This window comes from Hibiscus syriacus, unplaced genomic scaffold, assembly GCF_006381635.1.
Source record: "Hibiscus syriacus cultivar Baekdansim isolate YM2019G1 unplaced genomic scaffold, ASM638163v2 tig00011079_pilon, whole genome shotgun sequence".
Classification (NCBI taxonomy): Eukaryota; Viridiplantae; Streptophyta; class Magnoliopsida; order Malvales; family Malvaceae; genus Hibiscus; species Hibiscus syriacus.
The window spans coordinates 1,236,656-1,257,244 of NW_024062242.1; the positions used below are offsets into that span (position 1 = coordinate 1,236,656).

Below are 20,589 nucleotides of genomic sequence, written 5' to 3' on the forward strand. Positions count from 1 at the left end.
TATAAATGCTCTCAGATGTTTTAGCTGCAAAATGAGTGCAAAAAGAATACTTCCAACACATAGATGATGCATATCCTAGATTACAGTCGCGGAAATTAATCGGAGACTGAGTGCTTTCAAAAATAGATAAAAAGGTAAAAGAAACCTCTTTGAGATGCCAGGAACTTTATCCTCCTCATGCTTATGGTCTAAGGCACTGGATCAGCATTGTGCCACCCCTTATTGCATGGTGGAATGGTCATAAACTCGTCAAATTCCTTAACATATATGTCGCAGCACTTCCACTGTAAAGAGATTAGAATGAATGATGGATGGTATGAATCGAAGGATCGCTCACAATATTCAAAATATGGTAATAAATGGCAACATTTCATCATAAAGAAGGATTATATAGCATACCCCTCTCACTCGATCATGGAAAACAGCAGGTCCAGGATGGTAACTACAGCAGGCATGGTCCTTTATCCTTTATTTTTGCATGTCTGAGGCTGGTTTATATCAACTATCTTCTTGGGAAGAGGAGAAGACTCCTTAACATCAGCACTGACATTAGCCGGTGCAGCAGGGATTGGGTTCGGTGCTTTGGGCTGTGAACCTACAAAGTACACAACTTCAGCTCTATATATGGTAGCATAGCAACGCATTCTCTACTGTAAGGAATAATTGATGATTGCAAATTCTAAGATACAAATAATATTTGGATATTACACTTGGCGCTTGCAAAATATAAACCTAAAAACTTAGGCTAAAGTTCCTAGCAGTCAGCGTACTACAGTAAAAGTACAATTTAATCTACATAATATAAAACCGAGTAATTTCATCATCATATGGTGCATACAAGTAAAATTGATAACAGCACTAGTGAAAAACCATGTTGAGTTGTCTCTATTGTTAAGTTTCAATTCATGCTTCCTCAGATTTTAGAAATCCACATCATCATGTAGACGGTGTTTCCATCAAAATCAGTTTTACTTGTTTGCACCAATACGAAATCATAAAATAGAAAGAGAAACTAAAATAATACAAAAATAGACCCACTTGAGGGCTGAGGCATGATGTAAATACATTGACCAAAGGAAAGGAATACCTATAAAACAATATATTAAGCTTTCCCCCGCTAACATTATAACGTGCAACTGTGCCCTATTTAAGATAATATTCATTGTAAGAGACCTAACTAAAATTTTTTCTTTTTTAATTTTCTAAATATGGCTAATAATATGACTTTTTTATGGTCTAGAAAAACAGCATGAGAAAGCACTATGATCATACCATGATCAGAGCAAAAGAAACCCTGGGAGCACCTAGCACAAGATTCTTTTGATGTTGCACTGGTGGAAAGAGTAACACCAGGATTAGGAGTTCGAATTGTCTTAGTAGCAGCTGGCTTATTCGACACTGACTTCTCCATTGTGTGCTTACCTGTCTTACATCTGCACCAAAAAAACATATACATTGACTAGATGCAAATGAATGATTAAATTTATCAGGCAGTGAACTTCTTTCTCCATAGAGGATCCCAAACATTCAATCCTTCTCTATGTTACCTACTCAGAAAAGCAGTAAAAATCCTTGTACAAGACCTAAAAGAATTAAGAGAGGTACTTACCCGGGAATTTCTAGGAATAAGCTGAAATCATGACTTCTTTTTTTGCAACAGCTCCACTCTTTCATTCCATCATGAAATATAGGCTGAAAAAGGAATTTAAGTTTGCAGTATCAGCTGAAATTGATAGTACAAAAGATATTTTCAAAAGAAAAAATTTATTTATTGTAATAAATTTATACTTACACCCTGTTTGCATAAATTCACCCATGCAGAGAAATCAATGCACAGCAAATATATCACCAGATATCCAAATATATCCATGACAGGCACAGCAAATTCATTCTTGTAAATACAAGCTGAAAATATCACAGTCGAAAACATGTCAAATTTTAGAAAACATGCCGCAGAAATGCACAATATTTTTCTTAAACTGAAAGGGAGGGAGGTATAACACAAATTTGTACAACTTATAACCGGAACACAGAAAACCTTATTATTTAAATTATAAGAGGAAATGGGGAGGAAAAGGAAATATTAATTTAACCAAATCTGTTAACAGCAGATTCTTTATGAATACACTAAATTCAAAATGTGAAGATAATAGATGGTATAACTATCATATTGCAAGAGTAAACTATGCAAGAAAAATAAATCTAAGGCTAGAATAATAATAAAAAGACTATGAACTTTATGCCTTCATTTTGATAACACCCAAATTATCACTTCCTATTTATACCTTAATAAACCATTAACCTAAATCAAAGTTATTTGAATAAAAGCTAATATGGTACAAATCAAAGCATTATAAAGGCCTGCTTAAGAAAAGGTGAGTAGGTTAGGTTTCTTTAGTATTTTAAAGCCAAATATTAACCGGCATCTCAATTAACTGGTCAATAAGACATGTAATTTTGATTTAAACGATGTAATCCAGTGAAATTACAAACTCAATCATAGATTATGAAAAAAGATGGTGCAATATTGATTAAAAATGGGAAATTAAAGGAGGCGGATACCGAATCGTGGAAAGAGCAGGAACCCTCGGGATTATCGTCTTCGGTGAACGTAGCGTTGCAGCCGATTCGCTGGCACCGTAGGTTAACAGCTTGCTCCGCCATTAATTACGCTTTTGAAAAATGCTTCTGTCTTGCTGGTTAAATTTCCTTCTGAATTTTCCCCGTGTTTTACAACTCGGTTGACTTAGACTACGGCGAGGAATTGGAGTCGAATCACGATTTCTTCAAGTTATGGGGTGCCGGATTGGGGTTGCGGAGTGGGGACTGGGGACGCTGTGGTTCTCTTTTTACTTTGTTCTTTCTAGAATACCACGTGGAAACATCATGACGGCTTATCACCGAATATCTTTTTTTCCTTTGTTTAGAAATCAGATAATTTTAGATCAAATTTATAAAATATCATTAGTTTCTTGATTATAGGCTATGATTATTAAAAGTTGTAAAATGATCATCTGATTATTCATATGTTTCAAATTCATTTTTCGATAAAAATTTATAATCGCTTGAGTTGAACGTTATATCTCAATAATATTTACTATCAATGTTGTTACTTTCAAGCACTGACTCGACGGTATAATCTTTCAAGCAATAGCTCGATAGTATAATGTAAACAAAGAGTTGATCCATAAAATACAATTCAAACGGTTCTAGGATCAAATTTTATCATATCTCATTCAACATGTTAATGTTCAGCTCAGACGACCGCCAATTTTAAATATATATTTTAAGCTCAAGCAAATTAAGAGTTGAAACCAAATGATCAAGATCTGATTAGAATTTAAACTAAATAAAAAAAATGCCTATATTAAACTTAAATTAATCTAACTAAAAAATATTTTAAAAAATTGATTAATTTGATCACCTATTGAATTAATCAAATTTTGTTTAATTCAGTTAATAATTTTTTTAAAAATTCAGTTCAGTTAACGCTTAAAGGAAAAAAAAATTATTAATTCAATTAATAGAAATTCAATTCGATCGGTGGATGAATTAACCGATAGACATCCTTATTTTTCGTAATTTTCTTGTAATTTTTTTTTGATACGGTTAAATTTCTCCTTTACCTACCTATCGATTTTCTCACTAAGATTGTTCACGTAAATCTTGAAGTCTTGTTTTTTTTCTTTTCCTCACCAACATCTGTTATTACAAAATATATATAATAAAACTAAAATGTTCGAATAAGAGGCGTAGGTGCAAGGTGATGTATTTGTCGAGAAGCAACCCTGCACAATAGCTAGTATATTACAACTTACACCATTTTGATACGGAGATCAGAATTTACAAGATACAAAATCATACACACAAAAATGATGAAGAATATATGAATGTACACCAGACAAGTTGATGACTATACAGTGTTATAAGATGTTTAAATCCTAGTACTTGCACATGACTAGGGTTCTGAAGTGTAGCAACCGCCTTAACAGCAAATGTCACAATAATCTGCTGTGTACTTCGTCGATGGAAACTTTCTCCTGCAAAATAAGAGAAACAGAATCATTTAAACAACTGTATTGATGATCCATCCATGTATTCAAATCTCTATAATGCATTACAAAATCGAATCATGGAGAAGAAAGGGAGAGGGACCTCATCATTTGAGCTGCTCTCTGAGGGAAACCATTGCCAAAGAACACCCAAGTTCATCACGTATGGTATCAATTTGAATAAAATGGGACTTGTTACCTGCAGAATATCATAATTTGTAATCGTTGCTGCTGTAGGTTTTGCAGCCAAGTCGACAGAGAGAAGCATACTGTAAAGTTTGGAAATAATGTTTTTGAAGCGGAGATAGTTACCAGACTAAGAGCTGTTGTTCCGAGAAGAAGAAGATACATCTTTCCCTTCACCATCACCAAAATCCGAGTCAATAGTTGCAACAGAACATTTGCAATAATAATGACATTAAGTCAGGTTAGAGCTTGACTCGAATTTGATCTAACTCAAATTGATTGGGAAAAGTAGGAAACCTAGTTTAATTTGATCTAACTCAAATTTATTGCTATAAAAGTTTCCTTTATAATCAAATAATCAAGTTTCTTGCCAAAAAAGCTAAATCCTTAAAATTTGTTGTTGATAAATGAAATGCAAAAATGCAACCAGCCACATATTTGTGGAGCGATAATGAGCTTAGGTACCTCAACAAGGTGAAGATTTGAGGCACGACTTAGAAGAACAAAAGCAAACTCTCCAACTTGAGCAAGCAATACTCCAATCTATATCATATATGTGCAAATTACAAATTCTGCTCAAATTGTGTGATGATGTGATGAAATTAGATGTTCTCCGTGCATTTAAGAGAAAACTTACATTGAAAGATGTCCTGACACCATATCCGAACGACTTAGTGACCACAGTAGCAACAGCTGTCTTAACAACAATAACGAGAGTAACAACAGCCAGTAAATACATCCACATGGTTCCACAGAAAATGTACGTGTATGAGCATCCCGATACCAGAAATGAAGAGAGCAGCAAATAGATTACGAATCGGTTCCACCTATAGATTGCACAAAGCAACATATCCAGAAAAGGTTTTGATTTCATCATTCCCATGAAAATAGATATATGAGCCCTTTTAGCTTATTTCTATACTCAATCTCCTCTAACAGCCTGCATACGGTGTCCAATGTCTAAATACAAAACATGAACACTAGCATAAATTTAAAGATAAATGTAACATCAACCTCCTTGAGTTAAATACAATATACATGCATTTATAGATATTCACTCATATCATTACGTACTGAAAATGCAAGATCAAGAACACTTAAAGTACAAAAAGTAAAGAAGCTAAGCCTTAAATATTTTTTTAAGACGAGACTAATTGGAGAATGGTTACCTGGTTTAGAGTATGCTCTGCAAAATCAGTAGTAGATATCATTACTCCTGCTACAAATGAACCCAACTCAATGCTGAGACCCAGCTTATCACTGCACTGTGAAGATTAAAGAAGTTCAAGAGCGATAAAAGGGTGATGTGGAAATTTTGCATGCAGTAATACAGCAGTTCGAACCGTAGCAAGCAGATTGCTTACCCAAGCAGACAATAAGCAGAAAACCACAGCAGCAAGCTGATAAAGTTCATTTGTCTGGACGATAAAATCAAAATGTACTTATATTTTTAAAGACTACCAAAATAAAGTGATAGAACAGGAGAAAATGAATGTTAAAAAACTTACTTGAGATGATATCTGCATCATTAGCTTTAGGAAGCGAGGAACAAATGACCAAGACAATACCGATGCAACAGTAAGATATAAAGATAATACCAGCATCCTGACATTTATCATCAGTAAGTGTTTGATCTTAAATCTACTGCAACAGATCAAAAGCTGTTTCTGGGAGGAATGGAGTGAAAAGGAAGAATCAGAGTAAGAAAAACAGGACAGGTGGTAAAACCAAAATCAAACTTACAACTTTCCCACCGAAATCATTCCATGTAGTAGGCCACTGCTACCACCCAAAACTGGGAGCAATGCAAATAACAAACCAACAACACAATCCTGAAATAGCCAGAGGTGAGGGGATGGATGTATATGCAACCAAAACAATACATAAGTCTCTGAGTCCAAATTCTAATTAAATCGTTGATAGTTTATTCATTTCTATTTAACCTGAAAAATAAGAGTCCCAATTGTAACTTGACCATGAAGAGCATTAGTGCTGTTCTGTTCTACTAAAAACTTCACAACCTGATAAAAGGAAAGAATGGATGACTATAGATGCATCAAGTAGCAACCAAGAATAAAAGAAAAATACTAGTATCCTGGAATGGTAGAGAAAAGTACAACTGCAGTTGATGACATCGAGAGGAAGGAGCCAACAAATACACCCTCAGACAAATCTGCTCCACATATCTGCAGATCAAGAGATGTCTAAATTGAACATCCATCTAATTGGTGTTCTTAATTGGAAATATAGAAGATGTACTTGAAACACCATACCACTGCAAATATGCCACACAAAAACATGAATGTCATAATTTGAAGTAGTCCTCCAAATACAGCAACTGGCCCCACAACTTTTAACTGCAGCGCAAGAATCAGTGGACATATCTTTACTAAACTAAAACATTTCCAAGCAAGCAAAAAAATCTGATAAATAAGATCTCCCAAAGGCAGTAAACATCCTACCTTTGCCAAAGAAAACTCCAACCCAATACCAAAAAGAAGAAAGATAACACCAAACTGTGCAACAGTTTCAACCTACATAAGGAGAAACGAGAATGAACTCATCATCAACATAATAACATTATGAAAGAACATATACTGATAAAAAAATTCTATAGGACGGCTGACGGCATTAAAAACTGAATTTTCAGATAACATAGTTAGGCATTATTTGTTGCTACCAGCTGAAAATAAACTCGGGAATATATGAACAAATAAAATGATCATCCAGGGAAACATCTTTGGAGGATGGCTCATAAAGGCCCCCTCCAAAGGTACCATCAATGTGTCTATCTCAGTAGTAGACAACAAACCGTGCTCAAATATTGAGGCATATGATTTTTAGAAACAACAATGTCAAACTATTGGTAGTGCCATACCTGTACCATTTCACTGATGAATTTCAGACCCCCTGGTCCGATAAGTGAACCCGCAAGAAGATAACCCACAATAACCTATCACAAGTATACATTTTTGAACAGTAAAGAAATGCAACTTCTGTTTTCGCTACTTAGGTTATATAGCTACGCAAAATAAAGAAAATGACTATTCAATGCAAATTAGAATGACAAATTGTAGAATACAAACCGGTTGCCCCACACATGAAAATACAATACCACCAATGGTAGCAGAGACTATGATAACCACCAAATCTGAAATTAACCTGCACAAGGGTTGCACAAAATATTACGGCATCTTTAGATTTGATAGTTAAACAATTCATTAAATCATAATCCCAGTGGTATATTATACAAAAATCAAACTCAGAGGCAGTAACATAAGCAAGAGAACAATGGGTTTCAAGGATTATCCGTTACGATGAAGATGTGAGGATAAAGGAGATGAAGATGCCAACCTCAAATCAACTTGGAGTACTGGATACTTGGATTTTTTATTGGACATTACAAACACATTATCCTGACATCATACGAGAAAAAGGAAGATTAAAATATTAGATTAAAAACAAAAACAACCTACATAAAACTATACAATCTTCCTATACACATAAGAGAAAAAGAACTAACACCAGTCCCCACCTTTTTGTCAATCAAGGTTGTTGTCTCATCTGAATCTCCATTTTCCAGGGAGAGAACATCTTGAATCAAGAATGATTCTGTGCCACTGTTTAAAATTTTAAAATGTGGAATAAGTTGTCAAGTGATAAAATAACAAAATATTATCTGATTCAATAAAATGTTTATTGCCCTAAAAAAATCAATGACATACTTTGCCTCTTCCGCATCATTTCTCTTCGTCTTCTCATGAGTGATTTTAGCTACAGTCTCCAGGACAGCCTGGAAAACATATCAGGAAATTTATTTTAAGATAGAACAAAATGAAGCATTACTTAGAGCAAGTGGATTCTTTAGGAAAGAAGTTAATAGAGGGCACAATCTATATCTAATATGCGTGATATTCAAATCCAAATGCCCTTAAATAACTACAGGAAGCCCAATCAATAACCATTACATTAACCAGTAATTAGATTCTTAGAAAGAGAAATATGATAAAAGGAAAAAATATACGCATAGAAGACAAACTGCAGAGGAAAAATTACAGTCCAGTTTTCGTAGAATCAAAACATGAAAAATGATTTCAACGTCAGGCACTGGGCTTCAAAAGAGAACCAAACCTACTTGCTGATCAGCTACACTAGTATTGAAACTGCTTGCATCAGATCCTAACAAAACCCATAAACAAATAGAATATCAGCTGCAAAGCATTTGAAGAGTCTATGTAACATCTCAATATCGGGTTAGTGACCAAATTGTAAAGTTTTAGAATTTGGTGACTAAAGTATAAGAATGAAATAGTTCAATGATTATTGATACATAAAGGTTATTTTGTAATTGTTAAAGGAAATAAAGGGTAAAATGGTCATTTGATCATTTAAGGAATTATATACACGTGAAAAATGGGAGAAATATCCAGAGTTCTCTTCTCCTTTCTTCTTCTTCATGCGTGGGAGAGCAAGGCAAAGGTGAGAGTTTTATTAGTTGATTATTATTTGAATTTTAAGCTTGGTTTTGATCTTTAGTTGATGGATAAACATAAGGAAAGCTTGAGTTACAGTAAAAATCAAAGAATGGAGGAGTTAAGAGAGATTAAATATTTGGAGTTTTTATATGAAACTTTGGAAAAGAATTGATAAGTAGAATTTGAAGTTAAATTTGACTTGTCAATGGTTAAATTAAGAGATTTGGAGTGATAGAATTTGATTTAGAACACATTGAAAATTTGGTATGATTTTTGAATCTTATATGGATGATAGGATTTTGAGGTTTAAGATGAAATAAATGAATATAGATTGGTTTAAGTATGTGTACTAGAGTTAAGAATGAAAAGGGGATGATATATGAAGTGTTTGAGAGAAAATGAAGTGATTTTCGAGCTAAAAATATGATTTCTGGGCAAGGGGAATCGGTACCCATTCAAGGGGAACCGATACCCCTTCAAACGACAGAATTCCAGAATGCCAGAGGGGAACCGATACCCCCACAGGAGGGAACCGATTCCCCCTAAAGGAAAATGTTAATATTGGTTTAATAAGTTCGTTTAAGTTGCTAGTATCCAATTAAAAGGTGTAGGTATCTAATAATTGTCTTAAATTGTATAATTATGTAGATTCAGAGCCTAAACGAGTTCCGGAATCATTGACAAGTAAGATCGATCAAGGAGAAAGATAAGAAATTGGAATTGACTAGTGAGGCCAGGTGAGTGCATACAATTTAATTTATAATGTTTAACGGAAATAAGACTTGCGACAAGTCTATCTCCTCTAGTAGAAGGCCTGAATGTATGATCATAGGCATATGTATATGTTTGATTTGGGGATATGTGATATATTTATAGTATGTATTAATGATTTGTGTGAATGCATGCAGCGTGATAAGTTATAAGAATTAATATGATTACATGAGAATGTGAAATAGGTTATAGGATAGGTGACCATACATGTTACATAGTAAATGTGATCAATTATAAGAATCAATATAATAGATTTATATGACTACAGGAGAAGGGTGATGAGTTAAATAAGGTTAGACTATAAAGTAATATGAGGATAATATATTAGTGAAGGGAATTGAGTATAAATGATGATGTCAAACTATAAGATAAGTGTTATAGAGAAGAAGTATACTTAAAGAGAATTATGGTATAGGAGTTATGTAAAATTTAACTAAATAAATAGATTAAACTGGTATAAATGGAAAATGAGATCAGTTAGGTAGCATTTACCTATGAGATAACCTAAGAGTATATGAATAATTAGCATAAATGACATAAGGAAAACTTATGTGTTATATGAATTAAGCATTGAAACAAACAAAAGATATATTCAGGTGAAGTTATTCGGTGATATGAGTATATGACATTATTATACGGTTTAGATGAAATACTATACATGAATAAATGTGATTGTGTGAGAAACGATAGAAAATATATGAGAACATGTATATGTTATATGAATGCAAGAACATGAGATATGTGACATGTGAATTATATGGAAATGTTCTACGTGTAAATGAGCCATGTGTTTATATGTATATGTGATATGTGATGTATATGACAATGAGCTATGTGAAAGAACTATGTGATTACATGTATATGTGAATGAAGATACAAGATTATATGAAATGTGATATGTGTACATGAATATGAAACAGAATATAAAAGATAATGCCCATGATATGTGTCATGAGAGCTAGGGGTATAGTTGGCATGCCAAGAGTCGAGGGTTTACCTATGTTCTACGGAACATATGGACATTTTTACCTATGTCTTTCGAGACATATGGACAGTATACCTATGTTCTAAGGAACATATGGACAGTTTACCTGGGTTCTTCGGGACCTATGGACAGTTTACCGAGGATCTTTATGACCTCTGGACAGTTACCGAGGATCTTTATGACCTCTGGATAGTTACCGGGGTCTTTGTGACCTCTGGATAGGTCCTTCGGACATTTATATGAGCTGTGGTGACAGCATAGTGGTGCACAACCTCAATAGACTCACATATCTACAGTTCTCACAGGTGCACATGGGCTAATAAGAGATAACATGGAATGTAATGTATAAGATATATGTGATGTATATACTTATGGTGATATGTCATGTGTTGCTTGAATTATAATGATGTTGATAAAGATAATAATATACATGGGCAATGAAATTGGAAGACAAACGAAAAGTGAAAGTAATACAAGAAGATATGTTGTGTATGTGTATGACATGATTATATATATATTGTTATCATGCAATAGATACATGCATATTGAAATGTCATGATTCAATGGTATGAATGCACGTTCATGAATTTATTGTTATATGTTTAATTATTGCCTCACTAAGTCAACGACTTAGCGTGTGATTGTTTCACACGTAGGTTTCGAGAAGAATAAAGAGTAATGCGGAGCAAGACAGGTCAGTTCTCCTTACCAAATGTCAGATCAGAAAATGTATGTACTGTTTACAGAGTGTAGTTGGCATGTAGTCTAAAGATATAAATGGTATGAACTCTGATATCTGTTGTAAACGTTTTGAAATAATTTAAATGTTATCAAAGTTTTTAAATTACTCACTATTTTATACGAATAAATGTTTGAAAAGTCAATGTGATACTTCGGACTCGTATCCAGGTCGGATACGGGTTGGGAGTGTTACATTTAATGGTATCAGAGCTACGGTTTAGCCGATTCTAGGCTAAAAACGAAGTCGAAAGTGTTTTAAAAAGTGTACATGCCAACACAAAAGTGAGAAAAAAAAATATATTTCTGATCTGATAGGATAAGGAGTGTGCTGTCTTGTTAATAGAGTTAAATTGTTATGTTATATAAGATAAGTGAATACTGAGAATGATTTATGAAATCTATATATGTTTATATGATATGATGGATAACATGTGAACATATGCAATTGACATATGTTATACAATATGAATTGGATGAGCATATGCACACGTGATATCTGATAGAAGAAATGATATGAGCACATGAAAATATGAGAGTTTCCAAAGTAAAATACAAGACGATAGACCTGAAGGTAATAGCATTCACCTGCCCTGGCCAGGCAGGGAGAAGAGCGAAAACCTCAGGGAATGTCTGTATAAGATTAAAGAATGATTCATGATGTTGAATGATATTCCGATATGTTTTTAATTGTATACTTCATTAATTCATAGAATGAATGTATTGAAATAGTTAAAAGAGTTATGAGCACCCGATCTCAAGGGTGAATTTGAGGAAGGCTCTGTTGTTACAGACCTTTGGATATATGATATGAAGATAATGCTAGAAGATGTTCATTTCTCCATAGTGGAGAAATTAAATAGAGTAGTTTTGTTATTATGTGGATAAGATAGAATATGGTGAACAGGTGTCACCATAAGAATGTTAAAAAGATCTAATGACGTGATGAGTACGTATAGAAGAACTCAAGGATAAGTGCATCAGTGACAAGTGTATAAGATGTATAAAGTCAGAGCTTATGAGTTTGAAACGAAGTGATAGTATTGCGCATGAACAAGATTATGTTTATGACAAGGGTTTGCAGTTAAGATGGAAAGAGTTAGCATTGGCTAACTAGAGTATGTGATAAAAATGTACTGGAATTATAAGATTTTAAGATATTGTCAGGATATGATAACCAAATCCGCAATGGATCTGGATACAGTTGCATATTTGGATCATAGTAATGTGGTATAGTAAAGGAAAAGGAAGTAAGAATTTGTATATTTAAGTGAAGCTGAGGATTGATAAGAAGAGTTTGAGAATGTGTATATCGATGATCAGATTATAGGACACAGGAAGTCAGAAGGTTGAGTTTAAGCAAAAGAAATGAAAGGGATTGATTTAAAGGATCAGATACGATAAATATGGGAGTACAAAGGACAATTTTGATATAGAAATAAGACAAGTGTGCAAGGTAATGTGAAAATATTGTTTGACTTCTTAAAGTATATGTTTAATCACATTGAAGAAGATTTAAAGTTGTGTTTGGTCAAATGATGACAAAATACAAGTTTGGTATGGTTATAAGGTAATTAGAGAGTTATGAAGAAATAGATGGATTTATGATATAGAGTGATGAGATGGATGTACTGTCAACGTGATGAGTGACACTATATGGAATTTTAGAAAAGTCAAAGGAAAAATGCATAGTTGAATGAGAGAAAAGAAAACAATGGATTGGTATTACTGGTTAGTGTTTATATGATAAGCAACAGAAGAGGAGTGTATAAACGAAAAAGATAGTTGGAAAACTAAAGGATTAAGAAGTAAATTTCTTATGATGATAAGAAAGAATAAGTCAGGGAAGCAACATAAGAACATTAGAAGATATGTTATTACTAAGATGTTTAGTGAAAAATTCGAGGACGAATTTTCTTAAAAGGAGGGGAGATTTGTAACATCCTCAATATCGGGTTAGTGACCAAATTGTAAAGTTTCAGAATTTGGTGACTAAAGTATAAGAATGAAATAGTTCAATGATTATTGGATACATATGATGAAGGTTATTTTGTAATTGTTAAAGGAAATAAAGGGTAAAATGGTCATTTGATCATTTAAGGAATTATATACACGTGGAAAATGGGAGAAATATCCAGAGTTCTCTTCTCCTTTCTTCTTCTTCATGCGTGGGAGAGCAAGGCAAAGGTGAGAGTTTTATTAGTTGATTATTATTTGAATTTTAAGCTTGGTTTTGATCTTTAGTTGATGGATAAACATAAGGAAAGCTTGAGTTACAGTAAAAATCAAAGAATGGAGGAGTTAAGAGAGATTAAATATTTGGAGTTTTTATATGAAACTTTGGAAAAGAATTGATAAGTAGAATTTGAAGTTAAATTTGACTTGTCAATGGTTAAATTAAGAGATTTGGAGTGATAGAATTTGATTTAGAACACATTGAAAATTTGGTATGATTTTTGAATCTTATATGGATGATAGGATTTTGAGGTTTAAGATGAAATAAATGAATATAGATTGGTTTAAGTATGTGTACTAGAGTTAAGAATGAAAAGGGGATGATATATGAAGTGTTTGAGAGAAAATGAAGTGATTTTCGAGCTAAAAATATGATTTCTGGGCAAGGGGAATCGGTACCCATTCAAGGGGAACCGATACCCATTCAAACGACAGAATTCCAGAATGCCAGAGGGGAACCGATACCCCCACAGGAGGGAACCGATTCCCCCTAAAGGAAAATGTTAATATTGGTTTAATAAGTTCGTTTAAGTTGCTAGTATCCAATTAAAAGGTGTAGGTATCTAATAATTGTCTTAAATTGTATAATTATGTAGATTCAGAGCCTAAACGAGTTCCGGAATCATTGACAAGTAAGATCGATCAAGGAGAAATATAAGAAATTAGAATTGACTAGTGAGGCCAGGTGAGTGCATACAATTTAATTTATAATGTTTAACGGAAATAAGACTTGCGACAAGTCTATCTCCTCTAGTAGAAGGCCTGAATGTATGATCATAGGCATATGTATATGTTTGATTTGGGGATATGTGATATATATTATAGTATGTATTAAATGATTTGTGTGAATGCATGCAGCGTGATAAGTTATAAGAATTAATATGATTACATGAGAATGTGAAATAGGTTATAGGATAGGTGACCATACATGTTACATAGTAAATGTGATCAATTATAAGAATCAATATAATAGATTTATATGACTACAGGAGAAGGGTGATGAGTTAAATAAGGTTAGACTATAAAGTAATATGAGGATAATATATTAGTGAAGGGAATTGAGTATAAATGATGATGTCAAACTATAAGATAAGTGTTATAGAGAAGAAGTATACTTAAAGAGAATTATGGTATAGGAGTTATGTAAAATTTAACTAAATAAATAGATTAAACTGGTATAAATGGAAAATGAGATCAGTTAGGTAGCATTTACCTATGAGATAACCTAAGAGTATATGAATAATTAGCATAAATGACATAAGGAAAACTTATGTGTTATATGAATTAAGCATTGAAACAAACAAAAGATATATTCAGGTGAAGTTATTCGGTGATATGAGTATATGACATTATTATACGGTTTAGATGAAATACTATACATGAATAAATGTGATTGTGTGAGAAACGATAGAAAATATATGAGAACATGTATATGTTATATGAATGCAAGAACATGAGATATGTGACATGTGAATTATATGGAAATGTTCTACGCGTAAATGAGCCATGTGTTTATATGTATATGTGATATGTGATGTATATGACAATGAGCTATGTGAAAGAACTACGTGATTACATGTATATGTGAATGAAGATACAAGATTATATGAAATGTGATATGTGTACATGAATATGAAACAGAATATAAAAGATAATGCCCATGATATGTGTCATGAGAGCTAGGGGTATAGTTGGCATGCCAAGAGTCGAGGGTTTACCTATGTTCTACGGAACATATGGACAGTTTTACCTATGTCTTTTGAGACATATGGACAGTATACCTATGTTCTAAGGAACATATGGACAGTTTACCTGGGTTCTTCGGGACCTATGGACAGTTTACCGAGGATCTTTATGACCTCTGGACAGTTACCGAGGATCTTTATGACCTCTGGATAGTTACCGGGGTCTTTGTGACCTCTGGATAGGTCCTTCGGGACATTTATATGAGCTGTGGTGACAGCATAGTGGTGCACAACCTCAATAGACTCACATATCTACAGTTCTCACAGGTGCACATGGGCTAATAAGAGATAACATGGAATGTAATGTATAAGATATATGTGATGTATATACTTATGGTGATATGTCATGTGTTGCTTGAATTATAATGATGTTGATAAAGATAATAATATACATGGGCAATGAAATTGGAAGACAAACGAAAAGTGAAAGTAATACAAGAAGATATGTTGCGTGTGTGTATGACATGATTATATATATTGTTATCATGCAATAGATACATGCATATTGAAATGTCATGATTCAATGGTATGAATGCACGTTCATGAATTTATTGTTATATGTTTAATTATTGCCTCACTAAGTCAACGACTTAGCGTGTGATTGTTTCACACGTAGGTTTCGAGAAGAATAAAGAGTAATGCGGAGCAAGACAGGTCAGTTCTCCTTACCAAATGTCAGATCAGAAAATGTATGTACTGTTTACAGAGTGTAGTTGGCATGTAGTCTAAAGATATAAATGGTATGAACTCTGATATCTGTTGTAAACGTTTTGAAATAATTTAAATGTTATCAAAGTTTTTAAATTACTCACTATTTTATACGAATAAATGTTTGAAAAGTCAATGTGATACTTCGGACTCGTATCCGGGTCGGATACGGGTTGAGGGTATTACAGTCTATCCACTCAATCAATTAACTACGAAACCTTAAATCATACAGAGAACTAGGGGACATTATAGAAAGAAGCATGTATAAAAGGAAACGAATTCTCTACTAAGCTTAATTTCGAATTCGAAGCAATACAAGTCAAATCTGCAAAAGTTTAAACTATGCTGATTGCTGATTACTGATTAACACCTAACATTTCTTTTCATCCTTATCCATCATGAATTTTATTTTAATTGATATGTTCTTGCATCAATGTTTTATGTTTTTAACTGAGCCTGCATAATTTGGTGAAATCACAAGAACTACAGCACAAAATCAAGATCCAATTGTTTGTTCTTTTCTCTTCCTGAATTTTCCTTGGTATATAGAAGGACTAACTAACATTTAGAAGTATAAATTATAACCTAACCTTCAGGGTGATCATTTTCTGAGAACTCTTTCTCAAGAACCCGATCGAACATTTTGGCAATACTCCCTTCTTCTGTACTCGTCGACGATTGATTCACAACGTTGCCGTAAAACATTTCCCGGGTCTCCTTATCGAAACTCGCCGCAACGGGTGTCCTCGAGTATAACAGTATCAACACCAAACAATAAACGCATCCTAACACTCCATATCTCGCGGACAATATCGCCATCGATTCCGTCAATCTTCTTCCTTCTCTTCTGCTTCTTCCTTTTTAAAAAAAAAAATATTCTCAAACAGAATTTGCAAACTCAAAAGTGAAAGAAAAAAGAATCAATGCATGAGTTTGAACATTGAAATCAGGATGGAAGAGAAGAAGTTTTATTATGGAAGCTGCTGAGTTTGGTAACTGGGACCTACCTGTCAAGGCGGGATCATACTTCATATGCGTGAATTACAAATAGAGAAAATAAACTTAGTGATCAAAAATGTCTTATAATATACGATTTTTTTTTTTTGGATTTGTCAAAATGACCAACTAAATCGCAATGCGATCGATAATTCGCAACGCGATCTCCAATATCGCAAATCAATTTTCAGATTCGCAACGCGATTCTGACTATCGTATTGCGATTTTTCAAATTCGCGTTGCGATTTTCCTAATTCGCAATGCGAATATGTAAATCGCAATGCGAATACATAAATCGCAACGCGAATCTGACTATCGCAACGCGATTATGACTATCGAAACGAGATTCTGACTATCGCAACGAGATTCTGACTATCGCAATGCGATTCTGACTATCGCAATACTGAATTTCAAATTCGCAACTCGATTTATGAATTCGCAACAGGTTTTAGTTTCGCAATACAAATGTTTTGGGTATATAACTACGCAGCAGCAGCAACTCATAACCTAAATCCCTAAATCGCAACTCATTTCATCTTCATCTATCACTCTCTCCGACGACATCCGTTCCTATATCCAACGACATCCTTCCTCATCCGGCAACATGTTTTAGTTTCGCAGCTCGTTTGTTTAGTAAATTAATTTACAATAATGAAATCATCAATAGTTGATCATGTTTGGATAGATTTGTGTTTTGGAGGGTCATGGGAGAATGTTCATGGTGTTTTACAATATATGTCTTTACCCATGAATCTTCAACTAAAACTGTCATTAAAAAAGTTAACTTATGAAACTCTAATGTTACGTGTTGCAAATAAATTGAATTTAGAGCCCCTAAGTGGTTTTAGGCTATCTTATCAGAGAAATGGTAAAGTTTATTTGTTAACCGACAATGAAGATGTTGAATGATTCATTGCTTACATTAGTGTTTCAAGTGATGATGTTACATTGTATGTTGTTGAACCTAGAAGTAGTGATGTTGGGTCAGTAGCGGGTAGTAATCAACTAAGTTTTTCAACCCCAGTTTATGGTGCTCAAAATTTAATGGTTCCACCACAATTTCATCACCAAGCAAATATTGTTTCACCACATTTCCAATACCAAACACAATCTCAAAACCCACAACCTTTCTCTAATCCAAATCCCAATAAACTTTCAGCACCAAATTCCGGTTTTCGTATTGACCAGTTAGACGATGATAAGCCAACAGAAAAAATTGTGAGTACTAGTCAGTATTCGAAATTTGATCTTGGTCAATACCCAGACTTTGATCTTGGTCAATACTCGGATTTTGATGATTTTTCAAAAGAAGAAACAGACCCTGCGTGTAATGATTTTGATATTGGTCAATACCCGAATTTTGATTATGAAACAGCCGTTGCCGAGGAAGATGTTGTTGATGATAATGAGGAGGAAGTTACGACTATAAATGAACATGTTGAACATCCATTCTGTAATTCATATAATCCTGAAGAAGAAAAAGAAGAAGAATAAATCCCCAAAGAAAAGTCCCCGAAGAAAATGCCACGGGAGTATAACTGGAATATGCCAGAATTACTTCAGATACCGAAAGAAGAGTTGGTAAAGATAGTAGTTGATTGTTACACAAAAATTATTCATATCAAGAAAGATGATTGTTTTGATACAAAGGAAGACTTGAAGATAGCTTTGTATACGAAATGTGTGGAAGATGGCTATCAACTAAAAGTTAACAAATCAAGCAAAGATAGTTTCGAAACAAGGTGTATGATTGACAAAAACTGTACGTGGCGTATGATTGTAAAGAGGATAAAAGATTGCGAAATGTTTCAAGTTAGGACTTTTATTGATAAACATACATGTTCAAGAACCCAAGTTTTTCCTCACCATAGATAGGCAAACAAAAAGGTGTTGGGTGGTTTTCTGGCTGAGTTAATGTTTTTGAATGGCAGGGTATATCGGGGACATGAAATTATGACTGACATGAATGCTCGGTTCAAGATTAGTATATCATATTCTCAAGCTTGGAGAGCCAAATGCTATGCCTTTGAATTGTTGAGGGGGTCGCCAGAAGCATCGTTTACCCAACTGTCGGCTTATTGTCACAATTTAAAGCTAAAAAATCCTGGGTCGGTAACTCATATCAAAACAGATAGAGATTGACGCTTTGAGTTGTTGTTTATCGCCATTGGTGCTGCGATTAGTAAATCAATATAATTTTGTTGACTCATTTTTGTTAGTTACATGCATTTCACATTTAAATGATTATATTTCTTGTGTATATGATTTTGTAGATTCGTTCGTTTATTACTTGCATGCACCTAGTTATTATAGTTGACGGAGCACATTTAAAAGGTCGATACCTTGGAGTAAACTTATTAGCAGTAGTCATGGATGCTAACAATGGGATACTGCCAATAACTTACGGGGTTGGCAAATCTGAAACCTCTGATTCGTGGACATGGTTTATGGGGCATCTTAGGGATTGCATAGGTCCTATTAGAATCTGAAAATCATATCCGATAGAGCAAACTCAATTGACAACGTTGTTAGAAGGTGTTTCCCAGATGTTTTTCATGGACTTTGTGGTGTTCATTTGTATAGAAATCTAAAATCATGGTCTGTTGGTATAAAAAATCACAAATGGACATACTGGAAGACTGTAAAAGCTTATCGAGAAGTGGATTTTAATAAGCATATAAACTGTTTAAGACGTGTTTTGCCTCAGTGTGCTCAAACACTAGAAGATGTCGGGTTTGAAAGATGGTCAAGAGTACATCAACTTGGAGCAAGATATGGTTTCATGACGTCTAATAGTGCAGAATCAATCAACGCTCTAAGTCGTCATTCCCAGAAATTACCCATTACTATGTTAATGGAGTTTTTCGAGCCTCTATTCAACAGTGGTACTACAAGAAAAGAAACCATGCATGTATTATTTCTTTAAATTCGTAATTTATCATATATTTTACTAAGTATTATTTATTTAAATTTACAGGAACATTGGAACATCGTGTTACACCATGGACTGAAAAAAAGATAACGAAACGTGTTGTGAAGTCAACGTCATGGAGAGTTGAACCATGTTCAAACACTTTGTTTGAAGTACTGGATAATAACTTAAATGGGCTTGTCGATCTAAATGCAAAGACGTGTAGTTGTATGAAATGACAAACATCTGGTTATCCGTGTGGCCATGTTATAAAAGTTGCTCTTCATCTAAACCAAGATGATTCAAGCTCATACGCTATGGATTGCTACACTACAGAAGTATATCGACAGACTTATGTCGAGATTGTCTACCCTATTCCACATCCTTCTGAGTGGGACATACCAGATGACTTACAAACAGTTTTGCCACCAGCCATGGACAGAAGGCTACCTGGCCGACCAAAAAGTCACGATCGTATACCGTCTAAGGGTGAAGAGAAGAAGAGATCGACATGTAGTCGGTACAAGGAAAGTGGTCATACAAGGTTGACATGTGGATCACTAGTGCCATCACAATCATCTTTTCCTCTACCAAAATATGGATCCTCATCAAAATCCCAATCACAACCGGCTTCACCTTTTGGGACTGTTAACTTAGGTGATTTTTAAATGCAAACGTTGTATTATGTGTGAACTTTTAACATTTTCAGTTAGGCATGTATTAGTAACTTGAGTTTGAACATTGCTATGATATGTTCAGTTGTTATCACTTATTAGACATTCATTTG

General features: G+C 33.9%; 2 pseudogenes; both read right to left on the bottom strand.

Moving 5' to 3' along the window:
* Positions 1-2,824, bottom strand: LOC120204617 (annotated as a pseudogene).
* A 995-nt stretch (positions 2,825-3,819) lies between these two features.
* Positions 3,820-16,730, bottom strand: LOC120204525 (annotated as a pseudogene).
* Between the last annotated feature and the right edge of the window lie 3,859 nt (positions 16,731-20,589).